The following is a 25,498-nucleotide window of genomic DNA, read 5'->3' on the forward strand; positions in this document are numbered from 1 at the left end:
ACTCTCAGGGTTCGGCACAGGGGGCTCCTATTGGTGGGAGGATCAACCTGAGGTGGGGTGGCGCAGAGGGATGCCGAGAGGACCACTGCACGCAGCATCACCCCAGGAGACGGGGGATGAGGGGGTCATGGGCGAGTTGGGGGAAGATCCCGGGTTCGAACACGCCACCCAGGAGATGGAAGCCGAGGAGATCGCCGTCGATGAGCCCGTACAGGACTTCCCGGACTTATCCCGATGGCTGCATGCCATGGGGGACGAACTGTATCCTGCACTCACCCCCACAACACTGGAGCCACCGGAACCCGCACCTGAAGAGGGGGAGGGGGGAAGGGGGCTTTGAGGGGGGGATGGATGTCAGGGGTTCAGGAACAGAGACACAGGAGGGGGAGCAAATGGAGAGCGAGGAGGAGGAATCCGAGGGGGGAGTAGGCAGTGACAGTGGTCAGAGAGATTCCTTCGAGTCTCACCAGCGAATCGGAAGACTCACAGAAGGGAGCGCCCATGGCCAGGGCGAGGGGGGTGCCAAAGGGGAAGCCCCAGAAGGAAGGGGCCAGCGGGGACTCCTTGAGCAGCAGCTGGAAATCAGGACCAGCTTCCCCACCAGAGCACAGTAGGGGGGAGGAGTCCCAGGAATCGGGAACAGTGTTCTCGCCACCAGCGAGAGGAGATGAGTCAGGGTTGACCACGCCCACATCGGAGAGCGGGGGAACGGTCAAGAGGAAGGTTACCGGGTGGGCGCGCGCGCCAAGTTCAAATGTACAGGCGAGCGGCACAGCAGGTAGCCCGGATGAGGAGCCAGGTCCTAAAGCCCACCGGAAGGAGGGGCAGGACTCAGGAGGGTCAGCGTCAGAAGAGTCCAGGAAGGAGGAAACCCCAGGGGGCAGAAGGACCCAGCGGAGGAAGGAACAGCGCAGGAGGTGGAGCCGGGCTAGGATCTTAAACTGGTGCGGAAGGGGTAGTGATTCAGAGGGGACTTCGCCTATCTGAAGTCAAGACGTAGGACTGGACGCTCTGGGGTTTGAAATGGAAACTAAACTTCAATAAAGACTTTTGTACATTAATTCAACTGGGCGTTGGTCCTCTGTGAGCTGGGACCTGGAGGCAGTCCTGACAATGTGTCAGAGCTGCCTCTAGGTCCCAGCTCACAGAGGACCAACGCTAGCCGGTAGTAATGTACAAAAGTCTTTATTGAAGTACAGTTTCCATTTTCAAGCCGCAGCGCGCAGCTCTAGGTCAATCCAGTGGCCTTCCGGTTGACACTTCCGGAGGGATCCAGAATGCCCCCCGTTTTCCATAGGTCAGTGCTCACGCCCTACAAAGCACCTCACAGATTTCAGGAGCCAGGCACGGCACCAGACCCACTCAGGGAAACGCCCACAAAGGGGGGGTCGCCAAGGGGGGAGCCCATCAACGAGGTCACAGAGATTTTAGACTCGAGATGGGGGGAAGAGGGAGTCGAATATCTCCTCGCCAGAGAAGGTACCCCGGCCAGCGCCAACAGTTGGGTGCCGGACTATGCTTTGGAGGAACCTCTGCTCAAAGACGAGTTTCATGCCCTTTTCCCACACAGGCCCATGCCAGCCGAGTATTTCGACGACTGGCTTTTCACACCCACACTTTCAACCAGCACATTCCAGGGGTTCGCCTCGGACGAGGAACTGGCACTAGACACACGTTCCCCGGAGGGATCACCCTCGGGGTCTGCCTCAGACCGCTCTTATTGGTGGGACGATTGACCAGAGGAGCAGTGGCGCAGGAAGTGGCTGGGGGGTCCTTGGCAGGCAACATCCTCAGAGGAGAACGGGGGAGAGACGGACATGGACGTGTTGGGGGAGGACGTTGGGTTCGAGCACGGAGGCACAGAGATGGAAGCAGAGGAGATCGACGTCGGCGAGAGCACGGAGAACGAGCCGGACTTATCCGGCTGGATGTACGCCACGGGGGACGAACTGTATCCGGCACTCACCACCACAACGACGGAGCACCCAGCACCCACACCAGAAGGAGAGGAGGGGGAAGGGGGGGCTTCGAGGGGGGATGGATGTCAGGGGCTCAGGAGCAGAGGCACAGGAAAGGGAGGAAATAGAGAGCGAGGGGGAGGAATCCGAAGGAAATGTTAGCGATGACAGCGGTCCGAGGTCTCTGAGTCTTTCCAGCGAATCGGATGATTCACAGAAAGGGGCTCCCATGGTCAGAGCAAGGGGGGTGCCTAGGGGGACACCCCAGGAAGAAGGGGCAAAGGGGACTCAGAGAGCAGCAGTTGGAAATCAGGACCAGCTTCCCCACCAGAGCGCAGTAGAGGGGAGGAGTCCCAGGTATCGGGATCAGGCGGCTCACCGCCAGCGGGAGGAGATGAGTCAGGATTGGCCACGCCTCCATCGGAGAGCGAGGAAACGGTCAAGAGGAAGGTTGGAGACTGGGCGCGCGCGCCAAGTTCAAATGTACAAGAGGGCGGCGCAGTTGTCAGCCCGGATAGGGAGCCAGGTCCTAAAGCCCGCCGAAAGGAGGGAGAAGAGTCAGGGGGGTCAGCGTCAGCGTCAGAAGAGTCCAGGAAGGAGGGGACCCCGGGGGGTAGAAGGACCCAGAGGAGAAAGGAGAGACGGAAGAGGTGGAGTAAGGTTAGAGTCTTAAACTGGTGTACAGGGGGTGGAGACTCAGATGGAGCTTCGCCGGTCTAGCTTCTAAGACGTAGAGCTGCGCGCTGCAGCTTGAAAATGGAAACTGTACTTCAATAAATACTTTTGTACATTACTACCGGCTAGCGTTGGTCCTCTGTGAGCTGGGACCTAGAGGCAGCTCTGACAGGTGTCAATGTGCAATAACACCGAAGAACACGACATGAAATAAGTAAAATCCAAGATTCTTCTTTCTATGTAGCTGGAACCGAAAAAAAACCTGTTTCGTTTTGTTTAGGCTTGTTAAACTTCGCTTTGCTATTTGTGGGTGAATGAACACCGAAAGAACAATCCAAGCTCATTAGTCCTCTTTCTATTGTGATGGAACCAAAACACCTCTGAGTGATTTCAGCTGCTAAGAAACATTTCACTCTGCGATTTTTTGGGTGAATGTGCATTCTAACCACAAAACACCAATTTGAAATAAGCCCAATCAAAGCTTATTCGTCGTCTTTCTACGCATATGAAAGCAAAAAGACGATGTTGTGTTATTTTGGTATCATTACACAATCTTTGCGATTTCTGGATCAATGTGCATTAACACCGAAGAACACGACTTGAAATAAGCAAAATTCAAGATTCTTCTTTCTATGTAGCTGGAACCGAAATCAACCTGTTTTGTTTTGTTTAGGCTTGTTAAACTTCGCTTTGCTATTTGTGGGTGAATGAACACCGAAAGAACAATCCAAGCTTCTTAGTCCTCTTTCTATTGTGATGGAACCCAAACACCTAAGCTTGATTGTCAGAGCTGCCTCCAGGTCCCAGCTCACAGAGGACCAACGCTAGCCGGTAGTAATGTACAAAAGTCTTTATTGAGGTTCAGTTTCCATTTACAAGCCGCAGCGTGCAGCCCTACGTCTAGACGCTAGATCGGCGAAGCCCTGTCTGAGTCTCCACCCCCTGTACACCAGTTTAAGACTCTAGCCTTACTCCACCTTTTCCGTCGCTCCTTTCTCCTCTGGGTCCTTCTGCCCCCTGGTGTCTCCTCCTTCCTGGACTCTTCTGACGCTGACCCCCCTGACTCCTGTCCCTCCTATCGGCGGGCTTTAGGACCTGGCTCCCTATCCGGGCTACCCACTGTGCCACTCGCCTGTACATTTGAACTTGGCGCGCGCGCCCAGCTTCCAACCTTCCTCTTGACCGTTTCCTCGCTCTCCGATGGAGGCGTGGCCAATCCTGACTCATCTCCTCCCGCTGGCGGTGAGCAGCCTGATCCCGATACCTGGGACTCCTCCCCCCTACTGCTCTTTGGTGGGGAAGCTGGTCCCGATTTCCAGCTGCTGCTCTCTGAGTCCCCTCTGGCACCTTCTTCCTGGGGTGTCCCCCTTGCTCTGACCCTGGGAGCCCCTTTCTGTGAGTCTTCCGATTCGCTGGAAAGACTCAGAGACCTCGGACCACTGTCATCGCTTACGTTTCCTTCGGATTCCTCCCCCTCGCTCTCCGTTTCCTCCCTTTCCTGTGCCTCTGCTCCTGAGCCCCTGACATTGATTTTGGCTGATAAGAAACATTTCACTCTGCGATTTTTGGGTGAATGTGCATTCTAACCACAAAAACACCAATTTTGAAATAAGCCCAATCAAAGCCTATTCGTCGTCTTTCTACGCATATGAAAGCGAAAAGACGGTGTTGTGTTATTTTGGTATAATTACACACACTTTGCGAATTCGGTGTCAATGTGCATTAACACCGAAGAACACGACATGAAATAAGCAAAATCCAACATTCCTCTTTCTATGTAGCTGGAACCCAAAACAACCTGTTTTGTTTTGTTTAGTGTCAGGGGTTAAGGAACAGAGATACAGGAGGGGGAGCAAATGGAGAGCAGGAGGAGGAATCCGAGGGGGGAGTAGGCAGTGACAGTGGTCAGAGAGATTCCTCGAGTCTCACCAGCGAATCGGAAGACTCACAGAAGGGAGCGCCCATGGCCAGGGCGAGGGGGGTGCCAAAGGGGAAGCCCCAGAAGGAAGGGGCCAGCGGGGACTCCTTGAGCAGCAGCTGGAAATCAGGACTAGCTTCCCCACCAGAGCACAGTAGGGGGGAGGAGTCCCAGGAATCGGGAACAGTGTTCTCGCCACCAGCGAGAGGAGATGAGTCAGGGTTGACCACGCCCACATCGGAGAGCGGGGGAACGGTCAGGAGGAAGGTTACCGGCTGGGTGCGCGTGCCAAGTTCAAATGTACAGGCGAGCGGCACAGCAGGTAGCCCGGATGAGGAGCCAGGTCCTAAAGCCCGCCGGAAGGAGGGGCAGGACTCAGGAGGGTCAGCGTCAGAAGAGTCCAGGAAGGAGGAAACCCCAGGGGGCAGAAGGACCCAGCGGAGGAAGGAACAGCGCAGGAGGTGGAGCCGGGCTAGGATCTTAAACTGGTGCGGAAGGGGTAGTGACTCAGAGGGGACTTCGCCTATCTGAAGTCCAGACGTAGGGCTGCACGCTCTGAGGTTTGAAATGGAAACTAAACTTCAATAAAGACTTTTGTACATTAATTCAACTGGGCGTTGGTCCTCTGTGAGCTGGGACCTGGAGGCAGTCCTGACAGTAAGTCCCCTCTCTAAATCCTTTTTGAAACCTTGCGACGTGAGGGAACGCAGCGAGGGGCGAAGATTGGTGCTTCGCAAGCTCACAAAAACGGGGCAAAATGACTACCGAAGAACACATAGCAAGCCTGCGGGAAGCAGTGACGCAACTTAACGCGGAAATTTTGGCATCCAGGAAAAAGGAGGCGGAAGCAGCGGCTACCTGCCAGGATCTGCGAGCCAGGTTAGAAGCGTTGACTACAAAGGGGCTGCCGGGACCCAGGCCAGAGGGGATTGGGCTGGGGAAGAGAGGAGGGAGCCTTGTGTCTCACTTCCATGGGAATTTGCAGCAGTATCCTAACTTCAGAGCAGACGTCATTTATGCGCTAAAGTTGCTGGAGAAGGACTTTAGAGATCAAGAGGAGAAAGTGGGCTTCATAGTCAGTCATCTCTATGGAGAAGCTAAAGCATGGTTGCGCAATCTCTGGAGAGATAAGGATCCAGCCCTCCGGAATGCGGATGCCTTCATTAACGCGATGGATGCGTGTTTTTTGTCAGAGATTGATGTAGATATCGCCAGGAGAGAGATTCATGGGCTGAGACAAGGCAAAGCCACTGTGAGGCAATATCACTCCCATTTTTTTGCATTGGTCAACGCATTAGGGTGGGAGAAAGAGTCAGCTGCCGTCAGAGACCTGTTTTGGGAGGGGCTGAACAGAGCTGTGAAAGACGAAATTGCAAGGGGGGAGAGGCCCCAAACCACCCAAGATGTCGTGCGGAGGGCGCTAACGATTGGGGTACGCCTGGAAGGACGCCCTTGGAGCAAGGAGGAAGGGCATTGGGGACGCACGCCAGCAAGAGCACCGCCTTCCTTTCCCAGGGAAACGGTGCACGCTCAATCCACGCCTCTGCTGGGAGGTGGAGAAGAGCCGATGGAGATAGGTGGTGCTAAGGCTCGGTCAGCAGCCGGAGCCCTAGCACCGGGAGCAGTCAAAACGAAGCCTCCTAGAGGGAACAGGAAATGTTACATCTGCGACAGTGCTCAGCACATGGCGAAAGAGTGTCCCCAGAGGATTCACAAGCACACTGCAGCTTCAGCAACAGTAACAGAATCAGTTCAGCAGAATGCAACACAGCAGGGAAACGAAATGGTCTGGCTGGAATCGGAGGCACTGGGGCCCAGCCAGACAAGTCAATGAAGCAGTCCCCAGGGATCTCACAGCCCACAGACCCCCTCCCACCCAAACCAGTGGTGCAACTCACCGCATCTCTCCAGCTTCCCCATGGGCTCACCATGGAAGTCCCGATTACCATTGACTCTGGGAGCAACGCGGACATTATCGGACTGGAATTTATCAAGCAACACAACGTGGCGCTCCTACCGGCCACGACACCCCTGAATGTAGTCACGGTGGACGGCAGAGGGGCAAGTGCTGCAGCAGACACCTCCGATGGTGATGCGAATTGGGAATCACCGCGAAGTCATCAGCTTCAATGTCACCCACCTGTCAGACACGCCCATAGTGTTGGGCATGAGTTGGCTGGACAGGCACAACCCGGCATTAGCTTGGTACCAGCGCCAACTGACCTTCGGCTCCTCCTACTGTGCAGAACATTGCATCCTTGCTAACCAGGAAGAGGAGGGGCAAGAGGATGGACCACAGCTGAACTTAGGCATGTTGCAAGCAGTACCCGACAAGTACAAAGAGTTTTTGGAGGTTTTCTGCGAGAAGGAAGCGGACAAGCTGCCTCCCCACAGGCCCTACGACTGCAAAATTGACCTCCTGCCGGGGGCGACGCTGCCGACGGAGAAACTATATTCCATGTCTGAGGATGAACTGCAGGAACTCAGGGAGTTCATAGATCACAATTTGAAGCGGGGATTCATCCGAGAATCCAAGGCGGTAGGGGGCAGCCCCGTGTTTTTTGTGAAGAAGCGGGACACGCCCCAGAAGAGGTTGGTAGTTGATTTCAGAATCTTAAACTCGAAAACCAAGCCCTCAGCCTTTCCCATGCCCAAGATAGACGACCTGCTGGCGACGGTGAGGAAGGGTCGCATCTTTACCAAGTAGGATCTACGCGGAGCGTACAATCTCATACGCGTGAGGGAGGGCGACGAGTGGAAAACGGCCATGTTCACGCCGCTGGGCACCTATGAATATAGAGTTATGCCTTTTGGATTACAAAATGGCTCCCACTGTTTTCAAGCCTTCATGCACCACGTCTTAGCGGGTCTCCTCTACAAGAAGTGTGTCTGCTTCCTGGACGACATCCTGATCTTCTCAGAGTCGAAGGAGGCTCACGAGGGTGATGTCAGGGAAGTCCTGCAGCGGCTGAGGGACCACAGGCTTTACGCCAAGCTGGAGAAGTGCCAGTTCGACAGGACGGAGGTGGATTTCCTGGGCTACAAATTATCGGACAAAGGGCTCGCCATGGACAGCGCCAAGGTTCGCTCAGTGTTGGACTGGAAGAGCCCGCGCAATCGGAAGGAGGTCCAGGGGTTTGTCGGCTTTGCAAACTTTTATCGCAAGTTCATCAAGGGGTTCGCTATGCAGACGGCGGCCATCACTGACACGCTCAGCTCCAAGAAGAAGAAGTTCATCTGGACGGAGTAGGCGGAGCAGTCCTTTCAGAAGCTCAAGCGTCTCTTCGCGTCCGAAGAGCAGCTGCTGCATGTGAATCCCAGCAGACCGATGAGGGTTGAAACGGACGCCTCAGACAGGGCCGTGGGAGCAGTCCTATTGCAGCAAGACCCGCATGGGGACTGGAGGCCGTGCGCCTTCTACTCCAGGAAGCTCAGCAAGTCGGAGCAGAACTACACCATCTGGGACAGGGAGTTGCTGGCCATTCATGCAGCATTCAAGGCATGGCGGCACTTCCTTATCGGAGCCAAACACACAGTGCAAGTCCGCACTGACCACAAGAACCTGGAGTACTGGCGCACGGCGAGGTTCCTGAACCAGAGGCACATACGCTGGGCGGAGTTTTTTGCGGATTTCGACTTCAAGATAGAGTACATCCCAGGCGACAACAACGTCATGGCGGATGCACTGTCCAGGAAGCCGCAATACCTCGAGGAGGCGGCTCCGGCGGCGGCAAAGCACATTTTCGCACCGAAAGCGTGGGCATGCGCTTCGGCAACCGTGGATCTGGATGCTGTACGTCGCGCGCTGCAGGAGGACCCCTTCGCACAAGCCAAGATGGAGGAGGTGCACAGTGGCAAGGCGAACGACGACGAGTTCCAGATACGCGACGGATTGCTCATCCGCAAAGGGGCCCTCTACGTACCGGGGGACGACCTCCGCGCGAAGGTACTGCAGCAGCTGCACGACGCACCCACCGCCGGGCACTTCGGCAAAGAGAAGACTGTAGAATTACTAGCCAGAGACTTTTGGTGGCCCAAGATGCGGGGGGAAGTCGCGGATTACGTCTCGAGGTGCGACACCTGCCAAAGGGCCAAGCCAGTGCACAAACCGCCGGCGGGACTGCTGGAACCGCTGCAGACTCCGCTCGAACCGTGGGAGAGGGTGGCACTGGACTTTGTCACGGATCTACCCAGCTCGCGGGGCAAGACAGCAGTTCTAGTGGTGGTGGACATGTTCACCAAAATGGCCCATTTCATTCCCTGCGCGAAGGTGGCCACAGCGGAACAGACCGCCAAGCTGTTCATAGACCGATCTTAAACTGGTGCGGAAGGGGTAGTGACTCAGAGAGGACTTCGCCTATCTGAAGTCCAGACGTAGGATTGCACGCTCTGAGGTTTGAAATGGAAACTAAACTTCAATAAAGACTTTTGTACATTAATTCAACTGGGCGTTGGTCCTCTGTGAGCTGGGACCTGGAGGCAGTCCTGACATTTAGGCTTGTTAAACTTCGCTTTGCTATTTGTGGGTGAATGAACACTGAAGGAACAATCCAAGCTTATTAGTCCTCTTTCTATTGTGATGGAACCAAAACACCTAAGCTTGATTTTGGCTGATAAGAAACATTTCACTCTGCGATTTTTGGGTGAACGTGCATTCTAACCACAAAAAAACCAATTTGAAATAAGCCCAATCAAAGCCTATTCGTCGTCTATCTACGCATATGAAAGCGAAAAGACGGTTGTCAGAGCTGCCTCCAGGTCCCAGCTCACAGAGGACCAACGCTAGCCGGTAGTGATGTACAAAAGTCTTTATTGAGGTTCAGTTTCCATTTACAAGCCGCAGCGTGCAGCCCTACGTCTAGACGCTAGATCGGCGAAGCCCTGTCTGAGTCTCCACCCCCTGTACACCAGTTTAAGACTCTAGCCTTACTCCACCTTTTCCGTCGCTCCTTTCTCCTCTGGGTCCTTCTGCCCCCCCGGTGTCTCCTCCTTCCTGGACTCTTCTGACGCTGACCCCCCTGACTCCTGTCCCTCCTTTCGGCGGGCTTTAGGACCTAGCTCCCTATCCGGGCTACCCACTGTGCCGCTCGCCTGTACATTTGAACTTGGCGCGCGCGCCCAGCTTCCAACCTTCCTCTTGACCGTTTCCTCGCTCTCCGATGGAGGCGTGGCCAATCCTGACTCATCTCCTCCCGCTGGCGGTGAGCAGCCTGATCCCGATACCTGGGACTCCTCCCCCCTACTGCTCTTTGGTGGGGAAGCTGGTCCCGATTTCCAGCTGCTGCTCTCTGAGTCCCCTCTGGCACCTTCTTCCTGGGGTGTCCCCATTGCTCTGGCCCTGGGAGCCCCTTTCTGTGAGTCTTCCGATTCGCTGGAAAGACTCAGAGACCTCCGACCACTGTCATCGCTAAGGTTTCCTTCGGATTCCTCCCCCTCGCTCTCCGTTTCCTCCCTTTCCTGTGCCTCTGCTCCTGAGCCCCTGACAACGGCGTTGTGTTATTTTGGTATCATTACACACACTTTGCGAATTCGGTGTCAATGTGCATTAACACCGAAGAACACGACATGAAATAAGCAAAATCCAAGATTTTTCTTTCTATGTAGCTGGAACCCAAAACAACCTGTTTTGTTTTGTTTAGGCTTGTTAAACTTCGCTTTGCTATTTGTGGGTGAATGAACACCGAAAGAACAATCCAAGCTTATTCGTCCTCTTTCTATTGTGATGGAACCCAAACACCTAAGCTTGATTTTGGCTGCTAAGAAACATTTCACTCTGCGATTTTTGGGTGAATGTGCATTCTAACCACAAAAACACCAATTTTGAAATAAGCCCAATCAAAGCTTATTCGTCGTCTTTCTACGCATATGAAAGCGAAAAGACGGTGTGATTTTGGTATCATTCCACACACTTTGCGAATTCGGTGTCAATGTGCATTAACACCGAAGAACACGACATGAAATAAGCAAAATCCAAGATTTTTCTTTTATGCAACTGGAACCCAAAACAGCCTGTTTTGTTTTGTTTAGGCTTGTTAAACTTCGCTTTGCTATTTGTGGGTGAATGAACACCGAAAGAACAATCCAAGCTTCTTAGTCCTCTTTCTATTGTGATGGAACCAAAACACCTAAGCTTGATCTTGGCTGATAAGAAACATTTCACTCTGTGATTTTTGGGTGAATGTGCATTCTAACCACAAAAACACCAAATTTGAAATAAGCCCAATCAAAACTTATTCGTCGTCTTTCTACGCATATGAAAGTGAAAAGACAGTGTTGTTATTTTGGTATCATTCCACACACTTTGCGAATTCGGTGTCAATGTGCATTAACACCGAAGAACACGACATGAAATAAGCAAAATCCAAGATTTTTCTTTCTATGTAGCTGGGACCGAGAGGCAGTCCTGACAGACGGTGTGGTGTTATTTTGGTATCATTACACACATTTTGCGAGATTCAGGGGGGTCAGCGTCAGAGGAATCCAGGAAGGAAGTAACACCAGAGGGCAGAAGGACCCAGCGAAGGAAAGAGCAGCGCAGGAGGTGGAGCCGGGCTAGAATCTTAAACTGGTGTGGGGTCAGCAGTGAGTCAGAGGGGACTTAGCCGATCTAGCGTCAAGACGTGGGTCTGCGCGCCCAAAGCTTGGAAATGGAAACTAAACTTCAATAAAGACTTTTATATATAACATCCAATGGGCGTCGGTCCTCTGTGAGCTGGGACCGAGAGGCAGTCCTGACAGACGGTGTGGTGTTATTTTGGTATCATTACACACACTTTGCGAATTCGGTGTCAATGTGCATTAACACCGAAGAACACGACATGAAATAAGTAAAATCCAAGATTCTTCTTTCTATGTAGCTGGAACTGAAAACAACCTGTTTTGTTTTGTTTAGGCTTGTTAAACTTCGCTTTGCTATTTGTGGGTGAATGAACACCGAAAGAACAATCCAAGCTTCTTAGTCCTCTTTCTATTGTGATGGAACCCAAACACCTAAGCTTGATTTTGGCCGATAAGAAACATTTCACTCTGGGTGAATGTGCATTCTAAGCACAAAAACACCAATTTTGAAATAAGCCCAATCCAACCTTATTCGTCGTCTTTCTACGCATATGAAAGCGAAAAGACGGTGTGGTGTTATTTTGGTATCATTCCACACACTTTGCGAATTCGGTGTCAATGTGCATTAACACCGAACACGACATGAAATAAGCAAAATCCAAGATTTTTCTTTCTATGCAACTGGAACCCAAAACAGCCTGTTTTGTTTTGTTTAGGCTTGTTAAACTTGTTTAGGCTTGTTAAACTTCGCTTTGCTATTTGTGGGTGAATGAACACCGAAAGAACAATCCTCTTTCTATTGTGATGGAACCAAAACACCTAAGCTTGATTTTGGCTGATAAGAAACTTTTCACTCTGCGATTTTGGGGTGAATGTGCATTCTAACCACAAAATCAGCAAATTTGAAATAAGCCCAAGCCAAGCTTATTCGTCGTCTTTCTACGCATATGAAAGTGAAAAGACGGTGTTGTGTTATTTTGGTATCATTCCACACGCTTTGCGAATTCGGTGTCAATGTGCATTAACACCGAAGAACACGACATGAAATAAGCAAAATCCAAGATTTTTCTTTCTATGTAGCTGGAACCCAAAACAGCCTGTTTTGTTTTGTTTAGGCTTGTTAAACTTCGCTTTGCTATTTGTGGGTGAGTGAACACCGAAAGAACAATCCAAGCTTCTTAGTCCTCTTTCTATTGTGATGGAACCAAAACACCTAAGCTTGATTTTGGCTGATAAGAAACATTTCACTCTGCGATTTTTGGGTGAATGTGCATTCTAACCACAAAAACACCAAATTTGAAATAAGCCCAATCAAAGCTTATTCGTCCTCTTTCTACGCATATGAAAGTGAAAAGACAGTGTTGTGTTATTTTGGTATCATTCCACACACTTTGCGAATTCGGTGTCAATGTGCATTAACACCGAAGAACACGACATGAAATAAGTAAAATCCAAGATTCTTCTTTCTATGTAGCTGGAACCGAAAACAGCCTGTTTTGTTTTGTTTAGGCTTGTTAAACTTCGCTTTGCTATTTGTGGGTGAATGAACACCGAAAGAACAATCCAAGCTTCTTAGTCCTCTTTCTATTGTGATGGAACAAAAACACCTAAGCTTGATTTTGGCTGATAAGAAACATTTCACTCTGCGATTTTTGGGTGAATGTGCATTCTAACCACAAAAACAGCAAATTTGAAATAAGCCCAATCCAAGCTTATTCGTCGTCTTTCTACGCATATGAAAGCGAAAGGACGGTGTTGTGTTATTTTGGTATCATTCCACACACATTGCGAATTCGGTGTCAATGTGCATAAACACCGAAGAACACGACATGAAATAAGCAAAATCCAAGATTTTTCTTTCTATGTAGCTGGAACCCAAAACAGCCTGTTTTGTTTAGTTTAGGCTTGTTAAACTTCGCTTTGCTATTTGTGGGTGAATGAAAACCGAAAGAACAATCCAAGCTTCTTAGTCCTCTTTTTATTGTGATGGAACCAAAACACCTAAGCTTGATCTTGGCTGATAAGAAACATTTCACTCTGCGATTTTGGGGTAAATGTGCATTCTAACCACAAAAAAACCAAATTTGAAATAAGCCCAATCAAAGCTTATTCGTCGTCTTTCTACGCATATGAAAGCGAAAAGACTGTGTGGTGTTATTTTGGTATCATTACACACACTTTGCGAATTCGGTGTCAATGTGCATTAACACCGAAGAACACGACATGAAATAAGCAAAATCCAAGATTTTTCTTTCTATGTAGCTGGAACCCAAAACAGCCTGTTTTGTTTTGTTTAGGCTTGTTAAACTTCGCTTTGCTATTTGTGGGTGAATGAACACCGAAAGAACAATCCAAGCTTCTTAGTCCTCTTTCTATTGTGATGGAACCAAAACACCTAAGCTTGATCTTGGCTGATAAGAAACATTTCACTCTGCGATTTTTGGGTGAATGTGCATTCTAACCACAAAATCAGCAAATTTGAAATAAGCCCAAGCCAAGCTTATTCGTCGTCTTTCTACGCATATGAAAGTGAAAAGACAGTGTTGTGTTATTTTGGTATCATTCCACACGCTTTGCGAATTCGGTGTCAATGTGCATTAACACCGAAGAACACGACATGAAATAAGTAAAATCCAAGATTCTTCTTTCTATGTAGCTGGAACCGAAAACAACCTGTTTTGTTTTGTTTAGGCTTGTTAAACTTCGCTTTGCTATTTGTGGGTGAATGAACACCGAAAGAACAATCCAAGCTTCTTAGTCCTCTTTCTATTGTGATGGAACCAAAACACCTAAGCTTGATTTTGGCTGCTAAGAAACATTTCACTCTGCGATTTTTGGGTGAATGTGCATTCTAACCACAAAAACACCAATTTTGAAATAAGCCCAATCAAAGATTACTCGTCGTCTTTCTACGCATATGAAAGCGAAAAGACGGTGTTGTGTTATTTTGCTATAATTACACAATCTTTGCGATTTCTGGATCAATGTGCATTAACACCAAAGAACACGACTTGAAATAAGCAAAATTCAAGATTCTTCTTTCTATGTAGCTGGAACCCAAAAAAACTTTTTTTGCTTTGTTTAGGCTTGTTAAACTTCGCTTTGCTATTTGTGGGTGAATGAACACCGAAAGAACAATCCAAGCTTCTTAGTCCTCTTTCTATTGTGATGGAACCAAAACACCTAAGCTTGATTTTGGCCGATAAGAAACATTTCACTCTGCGATTTTTGGGTGAATGTGCATACTAACCACAAAAACAGCAAATTTAAAATAAGCCCAATCCAAGCTTATTCGTCGTCTTTCTACGCATATGAAAGTGAAAAGACGGTGTTGTGTTATTTTGGTATCATTCCACACACTTTGCGAATTCGGTGTCAATGTGCATTAACACCGAAGAACACGACATGAAATAAGTAAAATCCAAGATTCTTCTTTCTATGTAGCTGGAACCCAAAACAGCCTGTTTTGTTTTGTTTAGGCTTGTTAAACTTCGCTTTGCTATTTGTGGGTGAATGAACACCGAAAGAACAATCCAAGCTTCTTAGTCCTCTTTTTATTGTGATGGAACCAAAACACCTAAGCTTGATCTTGGCTGATAAGAAACATTTCACTCTGCTATTTTTGGGTGAATGTGCATTCTAACCACAAAAACAGCAAATTTGAAATAAGCCCAATCCAAGCTTATTCGTCGTCTTTCTACGCATATGAAAGTGAAAAGACGGTGTTGTGTTATTTGGGTATCATTCCACACACTTTGCGAATTCGGTGTCAATGTGCATTAACACCGAAGAACACGACATGAAATAAGTAAAATCCAAGATTCTTCTTTCTATGTAGCTGGAACCGAAAACAACCTGTTTTGTTTTGTTTAGGCTTGTTAAACTTCGCTTTGCTATTTGTGGGTGAATGAACACCGAAAGAACAATCCAAGCTTCTTAGGGCTCTCTCTATTGTGATGGAACCAAAACACCTAAGCTTGATTTTGGCTGATAAGAAACATTTCACTCTGCGATTTTTGGGTGAATGTGCATTCTAACCACAAAAAAACCAATTTTGAAATAAGCCCAATCAAAGATTACTCGTCGTCTTTCTACGCATATGAAAGCGAAAAGACGGTGTTGTGTTATTTTGGTATCATTCCACACACTTTGCGAATTCGGTGTCAATGTGCATTAACACCGAAGAACACGACATGAAATAAGTAAAATCCAAGATTCTTCTTTCTATGTAGCTGGAACCGAAAACAAAATGTTTTGTTTTGTTTAGGCTTGTTAAACTTCGCTTTGCTATTTGTGGGTGAATGAACACCGAAAAAACAATCCAAGCTTATTAGTCCTCTTTCTATTGTGATGGAACCAAAACACCTAAGCTTGATTTTGGCTGCTAAGAAACATTTCACTCTGCGATTTTTGGGTGAATGTGCATTCTAACCACAAAAACACCAAATTTGAAATAAGCCCAATCCAAGCTTATTCGTCGTCTTTCTACGCATATGAAAGTGAAAAGACGGTGTTGTGTTATTTTGGTATCATTCCACACACTTTGCGAATTCGGTGTCAATGTGCATTAACACCGAAGAACACGACATGAAATAAGTAAAATCCAAGATTCTTCTTTCTATGTAGCTGGAACCGAAAACAACCTGTTTTGTTTTGTTTAGGCTTGTTAAACTTCGCTTTGCTATTTGTGGGTGAATGAACACCGAAAGAACAATCCAAGCTTCTTAGTCCTCTTTCTATTGTGATGGAACCAAAACACCTAAGCTTGATTTTGGCTGATAAGAAACATTTCACTCTGCGATTTTTGGGTGAATGTGCATTCTAACCACAAAAACACCAATTTTGAAATAAGCCCAATCCAAGCTTATTCGTCGTCTTTCTACGCATATGAAAGTGAAAAGACGGTGTTGTGTTATTTTGGTATCATTCCACACACTTTGCGAATTCGGTGTCAATGTGCATTAACACCGAAGAACACGACATGAAATAAGTAAAATCCAAGATTCTTCTTTCTATGTAGCTGGAACCCAAAACAGCCTGTTTTGTTTTGTTTAGGCTTGTTAAACTTCGCTTTGCTATTTGTGGGAGAATGAACACCGAAAGAACAATCCAAGCTTCTTAGTCCTCTTCCTATTGTGATGGAACCAAAACACCTAAGCTTGATCTTGGCTGATAAGAAACATTTCACTCTGCGATTTTTGGGTGAATGTGCATTCTAACCACAAAAACACCAATTTTGAAATAAGCCCAATCAAAGATTACTCGTCGTCTTTCTACGCATATGAAAGCGAAAAGACGGTGTTGTGTTATTTTGGTATCATTCCACACACTTTGCGAATTCGGTGTCAATGTGCATTAACACCGAAGAACACGACATGAAATAAGTAAAATCCAAGATTCTTCTTTCTATGTAGCTGGAACCGAAAACAAAATGTTTTGTTTTGTTTAGGCTTGTTAAACTTCGCTTTGCTATTTGTGGGTGAATGAACACCGAAAGAACAATCCAAGCTTATTAGTCCTCTTTCTATTGTGATGGAACCAAAACACCTAAGCTTGATTTTGGCTGATAAGAAACATTTCACTCTGCGATTTTTGGGTGAATGTGCATTCTAAGCACAAAAACACCAATTTTGAAATAAGCCCAATCCAACCTTATTCGTCGTCTTTCTACGCATATGAAAGCGAAAAGACGGTGTGGTGTTATTTTGGTATCATTCCACACACTTTGCGAATTCGGTGTCAATGTGCATTAACACCGAACACGACATGAAATAAGCAAAATCCAAGATTTTTCTTTCTATGCAACTGGAACCCAAAACAGCCTGTTTTGTTTTGTTTAGGCTTGTTAAACTTGTTTAGGCTTGTTAAACTTCGCTTTGCTATTTGTGGGTGAATGAACACCGAAAGAACAATCCTCTTTCTATTGTGATGGAACCAAAACACCTAAGCTTGATCTTGGCTGATAAGAAACATTTCACTCTGCGATTTTGGGGTAAATGTGCATTCTAACCACAAAAAAACCAAATTTGAAATAAGCCCAATCAAAGCTTATTCGTCGTCTTTCTACGCATATGAAAGCGAAAAGACTGTGTGGTGTTATTTTGGTATCATTACACACACTTTGCGAATTCGGTGTCAATGTGCATTAACACCGAAGAACACGACATGAAATAAGCAAAATCCAAGATTTTTCTTTCTATGTAGCTGGAACCCAAAACAGCCTGTTTTGTTTTGTTTAGGCTTGTTAAACTTCGCTTTGCTATTTGTGGGTGAATGAACACCGAAAGAACAATCCAAGCTTCTTAGTCCTCTTTCTATTGTGATGGAACCAAAACACCTAAGCTTGATCTTGGCTGATAAGAAACATTTCACTCTGCGATTTTTGGGTGAATGTGCATTCTAACCACAAAATCAGCAAATTTGAAATAAGCCCAAGCCAAGCTTATTCGTCGTCTTTCTACGCATATGAAAGTGAAAAGACAGTGTTGTGTTATTTTGGTATCATTCCACACGCTTTGCGAATTCGGTGTCAATGTGCATTAACACCGAAGAACACGACATGAAATAAGTAAAATCCAAGATTCTTCTTTCTATGTAGCTGGAACCGAAAACAACCTGTTTTGTTTTGTTTAGGCTTGTTAAACTTCGCTTTGCTATTTGTGGGTGAATGAACACCGAAAGAACAATCCAAGCTTCTTAGGGCTCTCTCTATTGTGATGGAACCAAAACACCTAAGCTTGATTTTGGCTGATAAGAAACATTTCACTCTGCGATTTTTGGGTGAATGTGCATTCTAACCACAAAAAAACCAATTTTGAAATAAGCCCAATCAAAGATTACTCGTCGTCTTTCTACGCATATGAAAGCGAAAAGACGGTGTTGTGTTATTTTGGTATCATTCCACACACTTTGCGAATTCGGTGTCAATGTGCATTAACACCGAAGAACACGACATGAAATAAGTAAAATCCAAGATTCTTCTTTCTATGTAGCTGGAACCGAAAACAAAATGTTTTGTTTTGTTTAGGCTTGTTAAACTTCGCTTTGCTATTTGTGGGTGAATGAACACCGAAAAAACAATCCAAGCTTATTAGTCCTCTTTCTATTGTGATGGAACCAAAACACCTAAGCTTGATTTTGGCTGCTAAGAAACATTTCACTCTGCGATTTTTGGGTGAATGTGCATTCTAACCACAAAAACACCAAATTTGAAATAAGCCCAATCCAAGCTTATTCGTCGTCTTTCTACGCATATGAAAGTGAAAAGACGGTGTTGTGTTATTTTGGTATCATTCCACACACTTTGCGAATTCGGTGTCAATGTGCATTAACACCGAAGAACACGACATGAAATAAGTAAAATCCAAGATTCTTCTTTCTATGTAGCTGGAACCGAAAACAACCTGTTTTGTTTTGTTTAGGCTTGTTAAACTTCGCTTTGCTATTTGTGGGTGAATGAACACCGAAAGAACAATCCAAGCTTCTTAGTCCTCTTTCTATTGTGATGGAACCAAAACACCTAAGCTTGATTTTGGCTGATAAGAAACATTTCACTCTGCGATTTTTGGGTGAATGTGCATTCTAACCACAAAAACACCAATTTTGAAATAAGCCCAATCCAAGCTTATTCGTCGTCTTTCTACGCATATGAAAGTGAAAAGACGGTGTTGTGTTATTTTGGTATCATTCCACACACTTTGCGAATTCGGTGTCAATGTGCATTAACACCGAAGAACACGACATGAAATAAGTAAAATCCAAGATTCTTCTTTCTATGTAGCTGGAACCCAAAACAGCCTGTTTTGTTTTGTTTAGGCTTGTTAAACTTCGCTTTGCTATTTGTGGGAGAATGAACACCGAAAGAACAATCCAAGCTTCTTAGTCCTCTTCCTATTGTGATGGAACCAAAACACCTAAGCTTGATCTTGGCTGATAAGAAACATTTCACTCTGCGATTTTTGGGTGAATGTGCATTCTAACCACAAAAACACCAATTTTGAAATAAGCCCAATCAAAGATTACTCGTCGTCTTTCTACGCATATGAAAGCGAAAAGACGGTGTTGTGTTATTTTGGTATCATTCCACACACTTTGCGAATTCGGTGTCAATGTGCATTAACACCGAAGAACACGACATGAAATAAGTAAAATCCAAGATTCTTCTTTCTATGTAGCTGGAACCGAAAACAAAATGTTTTGTTTTGTTTAGGCTTGTTAAACTTCGCTTTGCTATTTGTGGGTGAATGAACACCGAAAGAACAATCCAAGCTTATTAGTCCTCTTTCTATTGTGATGGAACCAAAACACCTAAGCTTGATTTTGGCTGATAAGAAACATTTCACTCTGCGATTTTTGGGTGAATGTGCATTCTAAGCACAAAAACACCAATTTTGAAATAAGCCCAATCCAACCTTATTCGTCGTCTTTCTACGCATATGAAAGCGAAAAGACGGTGTGGTGTTATTTTGGTATCATTCCACACACTTTGCGAATTCGGTGTCAATGTGCATTAACACCGAACACGACATGAAATAAGCAAAATCCAAGATTTTTCTTTCTATGCAACTGGAACCCAAAACAGCCTGTTTTGTTTTGTTTAGGCTTGTTAAACTTGTTTAGGCTTGTTAAACTTCGCTTTGCTATTTGTGGGTGAATGAACACCGAAAGAACAATCCTCTTTCTATTGTGATGGAACCAAAACACCTAAGCTTGATTTTGGCTGATAAGAAACATTTCACTCTGCGATTTTGGGGTGAATGTGCATTCTAACCACAAAATCAGCAAATTTGAAATAAGCCCAAGCCAAGCTTACTCGTCGTCTTTCTACGCATATGAAAGTGAAAAGACGGTGTTGTGTTATTTTGGTATCATTCCACACCCTTTGCGAATTCGGTGTCAATGTGCATTAACACCGAAGAACACGACATGAAATAAGTAAAATCCAAGATTCTTCTTTCTATGTAGCTGGAACCCAAAACAGCCTGTTTTGTTTTGTTTAGGCTTGTTAAACTTCGCTTTGCTATTTGTGGGAGAATGAACACCGAAAGAACAATCCAAGCTTCTTAGTCCTCTTCCTATTGTGATGGAACCAAAACACCTAAGCTTGATTTTGGCTGATAAGAAACATTTCACTCTGCGATTTTTGGGTGAATGTGCATTCTAACCACAAAAACACCAATTTTGAAATAAGCCCAATCAAAGATTACTCGTCGTCTTTCTACGCATATGAAAGCGAAAAGACGGTGTTGTGTTATTTTGGTATCATTCCACACACTTTGCGAATTCGGTGTCAATGTGCATTAACACCGAAGAACACGACATGAAATAAGTAAAATCCAAGATTCTTCTTTCTATGTAGCTGGAACCGAAAACAAAATGTTTTGTTTTGTTTAGGCTTGTTAAACTTCGCTTTGCTATTTGTGGGTGAATGAACACCGAAAGAACAATCCAAGCTTATTAGTCCTCTTTCTATTGTGATGGAACCAAAACACCTAAGCTTGATTTTGGCTGATAAGAAACATTTCACTCTGCGATTTTTGGGTGAATGTGCATTCTAAGCACAAAAACACCAATTTTGAAATAAGCCCAATCCAACCTTATTCGTCGTCTTTCTACGCATATGAAAGCGAAAAGACGGTGTGGTGTTATTTTGGTATCATTCCACACACTTTGCGAATTCGGTGTCAATGTGCATTAACACCGAACACGACATGAAATAAGCAAAATCCAAGATTTTTCTTTCTATGCAACTGGAACCCAAAACAGCCTGTTTTGTTTTGTTTAGGCTTGTTAAACTTGTTTAGGCTTGTTAAACTTCGCTTTGCTATTTGTGGGTGAATGAACACCGAAAGAACAATCCTCTTTCTATTGTGATGGAACCAAAACACCTAAGCTTGATTTTGGCTGATAAGAAACTTTTCACTCTGCGATTTTGGGGTGAATGTGCATTCTAACCACAAAATCAGCAAATTTGAAATAAGCCCAAGCCAAGCTTATTCGTCGTCTTTCTACGCATATGAAAGCGAAAAGACAGTGTTGTGTTATTTTGGTATCATTCCACACACTTTGCGAATTCGGTGTCAATGTGCATTAACACCGAAGAACACGACATGAAATAAGTAAAATCCAAGATTCTTCTTTCTATGTAGCTGGAACCGAAAACAGCCTGTTTTGTTTTGTTTAGGCTTGTTAAACTTCGCTTTGCTATTTGTGGGTGAATGAACACCGAAAGAACAATCCAAGCTTCTTAGTCCTCTTTCTATTGTGATGGAACAAAAACACCTAAGCTTGATTTTGGCTGATAAGAAACATTTCACTCTGCGATTTTTGGGTGAATGTGCATTCTAACCACAAAAACAGCAAATTTGAAATAAGCCCAATCCAAGCTTATTCGTCGTCTTTCTACGCATATGAAAGCGAAAGGACGGTGTTGTGTTATTTTGGTATCATTCCACACACATTGCGAATTCGGTGTCAATGTGCATAAACACCGAAGAACACGACATGAAATAAGCAAAATCCAAGATTTTTCTTTCTATGTAGCTGGAACCCAAAACAGCCTGTTTTGTTTAGTTTAGGCTTGTTAAACTTCGCTTTGCTATTTGTGGGTGAATGAACACCGAAAGAACAATCCAAGCTTCTTAGTCCTCTTTTTATTGTGATGGAACCAAAACACCTAAGCTTGATCTTGGCTGATAAGAAACATTTCACTCTGCGATTTTTGGGTGAATGTGCATTCTAACCACAAAAAAACCAATTTTGAAATAAGCCCAATCAAAGATTACTCGTCGTCTTTCTACGCATATGAAAGCGAAAAGACGGTGTTGTGTTATTTTGGTATCATTCCACACACTTTGCGAATTCGGTGTCAATGTGCATTAACACCGAAGAACACGACATGAAATAAGTAAAATCCAAGATTCTTCTTTCTATGTAGCTGGAACCGAAAACAAAATGTTTTGTTTTGTTTAGGCTTGTTAAACTTCGCTTTGCTATTTGTGGGTGAATGAACACCGAAAAAACAATCCAAGCTTATTAGTCCTCTTTCTATTGTGATGGAACCAAAACACCTAAGCTTGATTTTGGCTGCTAAGAAACATTTCACTCTGCGATTTTTGGGTGAATGTGCATTCTAACCACAAAAACACCAAATTTGAAATAAGCCCAATCCAAGCTTATTCGTCGTCTTTCTACGCATATGAAAGTGAAAAGACGGTGTTGTGTTATTTTGGTATCATTCCACACACTTTGCGAATTCGGTGTCAATGTGCATTAACACCGAAGAACACGACATGAAATAAGTAAAATCCAAGATTCTTCTTTCTATGTAGCTGGAACCGAAAACAACCTGTTTTGTTTTGTTTAGGCTTGTTAAACTTCGCTTTGCTATTTGTGGGTGAATGAACACCGAAAGAACAATCCAAGCTTCTTAGTCCTCTTTCTATTGTGATGGAACCAAAACACCTAAGCTTGATTTTGGCTGATAAGAAACATTTCACTCTGCGATTTTTGGGTGAATGTGCATTCTAACCACAAAAACACCAATTTTGAAATAAGCCCAATCCAAGCTTATTCGTCGTCTTTCTACGCATATGAAAGTGAAAAGACGGTGTTGTGTTATTTTGGTATCATTCCACACACTTTGCGAATTCGGTGTCAATGTGCATTAACACCGAAGAACACGACATGAAATAAGTAAAATCCAAGATTCTTCTTTCTATGTAGCTGGAACCCAAAACAGCCTGTTTTGTTTTGTTTAGGCTTGTTAAACTTCGCTTTGCTATTTGTGGGAGAATGAACACCGAAAGAACAATCCAAGCTTCTTAGTCCTCTTCCTATTGTGATGGAACCAAAACACCTAAGCTTGATCTTGGCTGATAAGAAACATTTCACTCTGCGATTTTTGGGTGAATGTGCATTCTAACCACAAAAACACCAATTTTGAAATAAGCCCAATCAAAGATTACTCGTCGTCTTTCTACGCATATGAAAGCGAAAAGACGGTGTTGTGTTATTTTGGTATCATTCCACACACTTTGCGAATTCGGTGTCAATGTGCATTAACACCGAAGAACACGACATGAAATAAGTAAAATCCAAGATTCTTCTTTCTATGTAGCTGGAACCGAAAACAAAATGTTTTGTTTTGTTTAGGCTTGTTAAACTTCGCTTTGCTATTTGTGGGTGAATGAACACCGAAAGAACAATCCAAGCTTATTAGTCCTCTTTCTATTGTGATGGAACCAAAACACCTAAGCTTGATTTTGGCTGATAAGAAACATTTCACTCTGCGATTTTTGGGTGAATGTGCATTCTAAGCACAAAAACACCAATTTTGAAATAAGCCCAATCCAACCTTATTCGTCGTCTTTCTACGCATATGAAAGCGAAAAGACGGTGTGGTGTTATTTTGGTATCATTCCACACACTTTGCGAATTCGGTGTCAATGTGCATTAACACCGAACACGACATGAAATAAGCAAAATCCAAGATTTTTCTTTCTATGCAACTGGAACCCAAAACAGCCTGTTTTGTTTTGTTTAGGCTTGTTAAACTTGTTTAGGCTTGTTAAACTTCGCTTTGCTATTTGTGGGTGAATGAACACCGAAAGAACAATCCTCTTTCTATTGTGATGGAACCAAAACACCTAAGCTTGACTTTGGCTGATAAGAAACTTTTCACTCTGCGATTTTGGGGTGAATGTGCATTCTAACCACAAAATCAGCAAATTTGAAATAAGCCCAAGCCAAGCTTATTCGTCGTCTTTCTACGCATATGAAAGTGAAAAGACGGTGTTGTGTTATTTTGGTATCATTCCACACGCTTTGCGAATTCGGTGTCAATGTGCATTAACACCGAAGAACACGACATGAAATAAGCAAAATCCAAGATTTTTCTTTCTATGTAGCTGGAACCCAAAACAGCCTGTTTTGTTTAGTTTAGGCTTGTTAAACTTCGCTTTGCTATTTGTGGGTGAATGAACACCCAAAGAACAATCCAAGCTTCTTAGTCCTCTTTCTATTGTGATGGAACCAAAACACCTAAGCTTGATCTTGGCTGATAAGAAACATTTCACTCTGCGATTTTTGGGTGAATGTGCATTCTAACCACAAAAAAACCAAATTTGAAATAAGCCCAATCAAAGCTTATTCGTCGTCTTTCTACGCATATGAAAGCGAAAAGACGGTGTGGTGTTATTTTGGTATCATTACACACACTTTGCGAATTCGGTGTCAATGTGCATTAACACCGAAGAACACGACATGAAATAAGCAAAATCCAAGATTTTTCTTTCTATGTAGCTGGAACCCAAAACAGCCTGTTTTGTTTTGTTTAGGCTTGTTAAACTTCGCTTTGCTATTTGTGGGTGAATGAACACCCAAAGAACAATCCAAGCTTCTTAGTCCTCTTTCTATTGTGATGGAACCAAAACACCTAAGCTTGATCTTGGCTGATAAGAAACATTTCACTCTGCGATTTTTGGGTGAATGTGCATTCTAACCACAAAATCAGCAAATTTGAAATAAGCCCAAGCCAAGCTTATTCGTCGTCTTTCTACGCATATGAAAGTGAAAAGACAGTGTTGTGTTATTTTGGTATCATTCCACACGCTTTGCGAATTCGGTGTCAATGTGCATTAACACCGAAGAACACGACATGAAATAAGTAAAATCCAAGATTCTTCTTTCTATGTAGCTGGAACCGAAAACAACCTGTTTTGTTTTGTTTAGGCTTGTTAAACTTCGCTTTGCTATTTGTGGGTGAATGAACACCGAAAGAACAATCCAAGCTTCTTAGTCCTCTTTCTATTGTGATGGAACCAAAACACCTAAGCTTGATTTTGGCTGCTAAGAAACATTTCACTCTGCGATTTTTGGGTGAATGTGCATTCTAACCACAAAAACACCAATTTTGAAATAAGCCCAATCAAAGATTACTCGTCGTCTTTCTACGCGTATGAAAGCGAAAAGACGGTGTTGTGTTATTTTGCTATAATTACACAATCTTTGCGATTTCTGGATCAATGTGCATTAACACCAAAGAACACGACTTGAAATAAGCAAAATTCAAGATTCTTCTTTCTATGTAGCTGGAACCCAAAAAAACTTTTTTTGCTTTGTTTAGGCTTGTTAAACTTCGCTTTGCTATTTGTGGGTGAATGAACACCGAAAGAACAATCCAAGCTTCTTAGTCCTCTTTCTATTGTGATGGAACCAAAACACCTAAGCTTGATTTTGGCCGATAAGAAACATTTCACTCTGCGATTTTTGGGTGAATGTGCATACTAACCACAAAAACAGCAAATTTGAAATAAGCCCAATCCAAGCTTATTCGTCGTCTTTCTACGCATATGAAAGTGAAAAGACGGTGTTGTGTTATTTTGGTATC

The sequence above is a fragment of the Podarcis melisellensis genome, assembly GCF_964234715.1.
Source record: "Podarcis melisellensis genome assembly, chromosome: 5".
Taxonomy (NCBI): Eukaryota; Metazoa; Chordata; class Lepidosauria; order Squamata; family Lacertidae; genus Podarcis; species Podarcis melisellensis.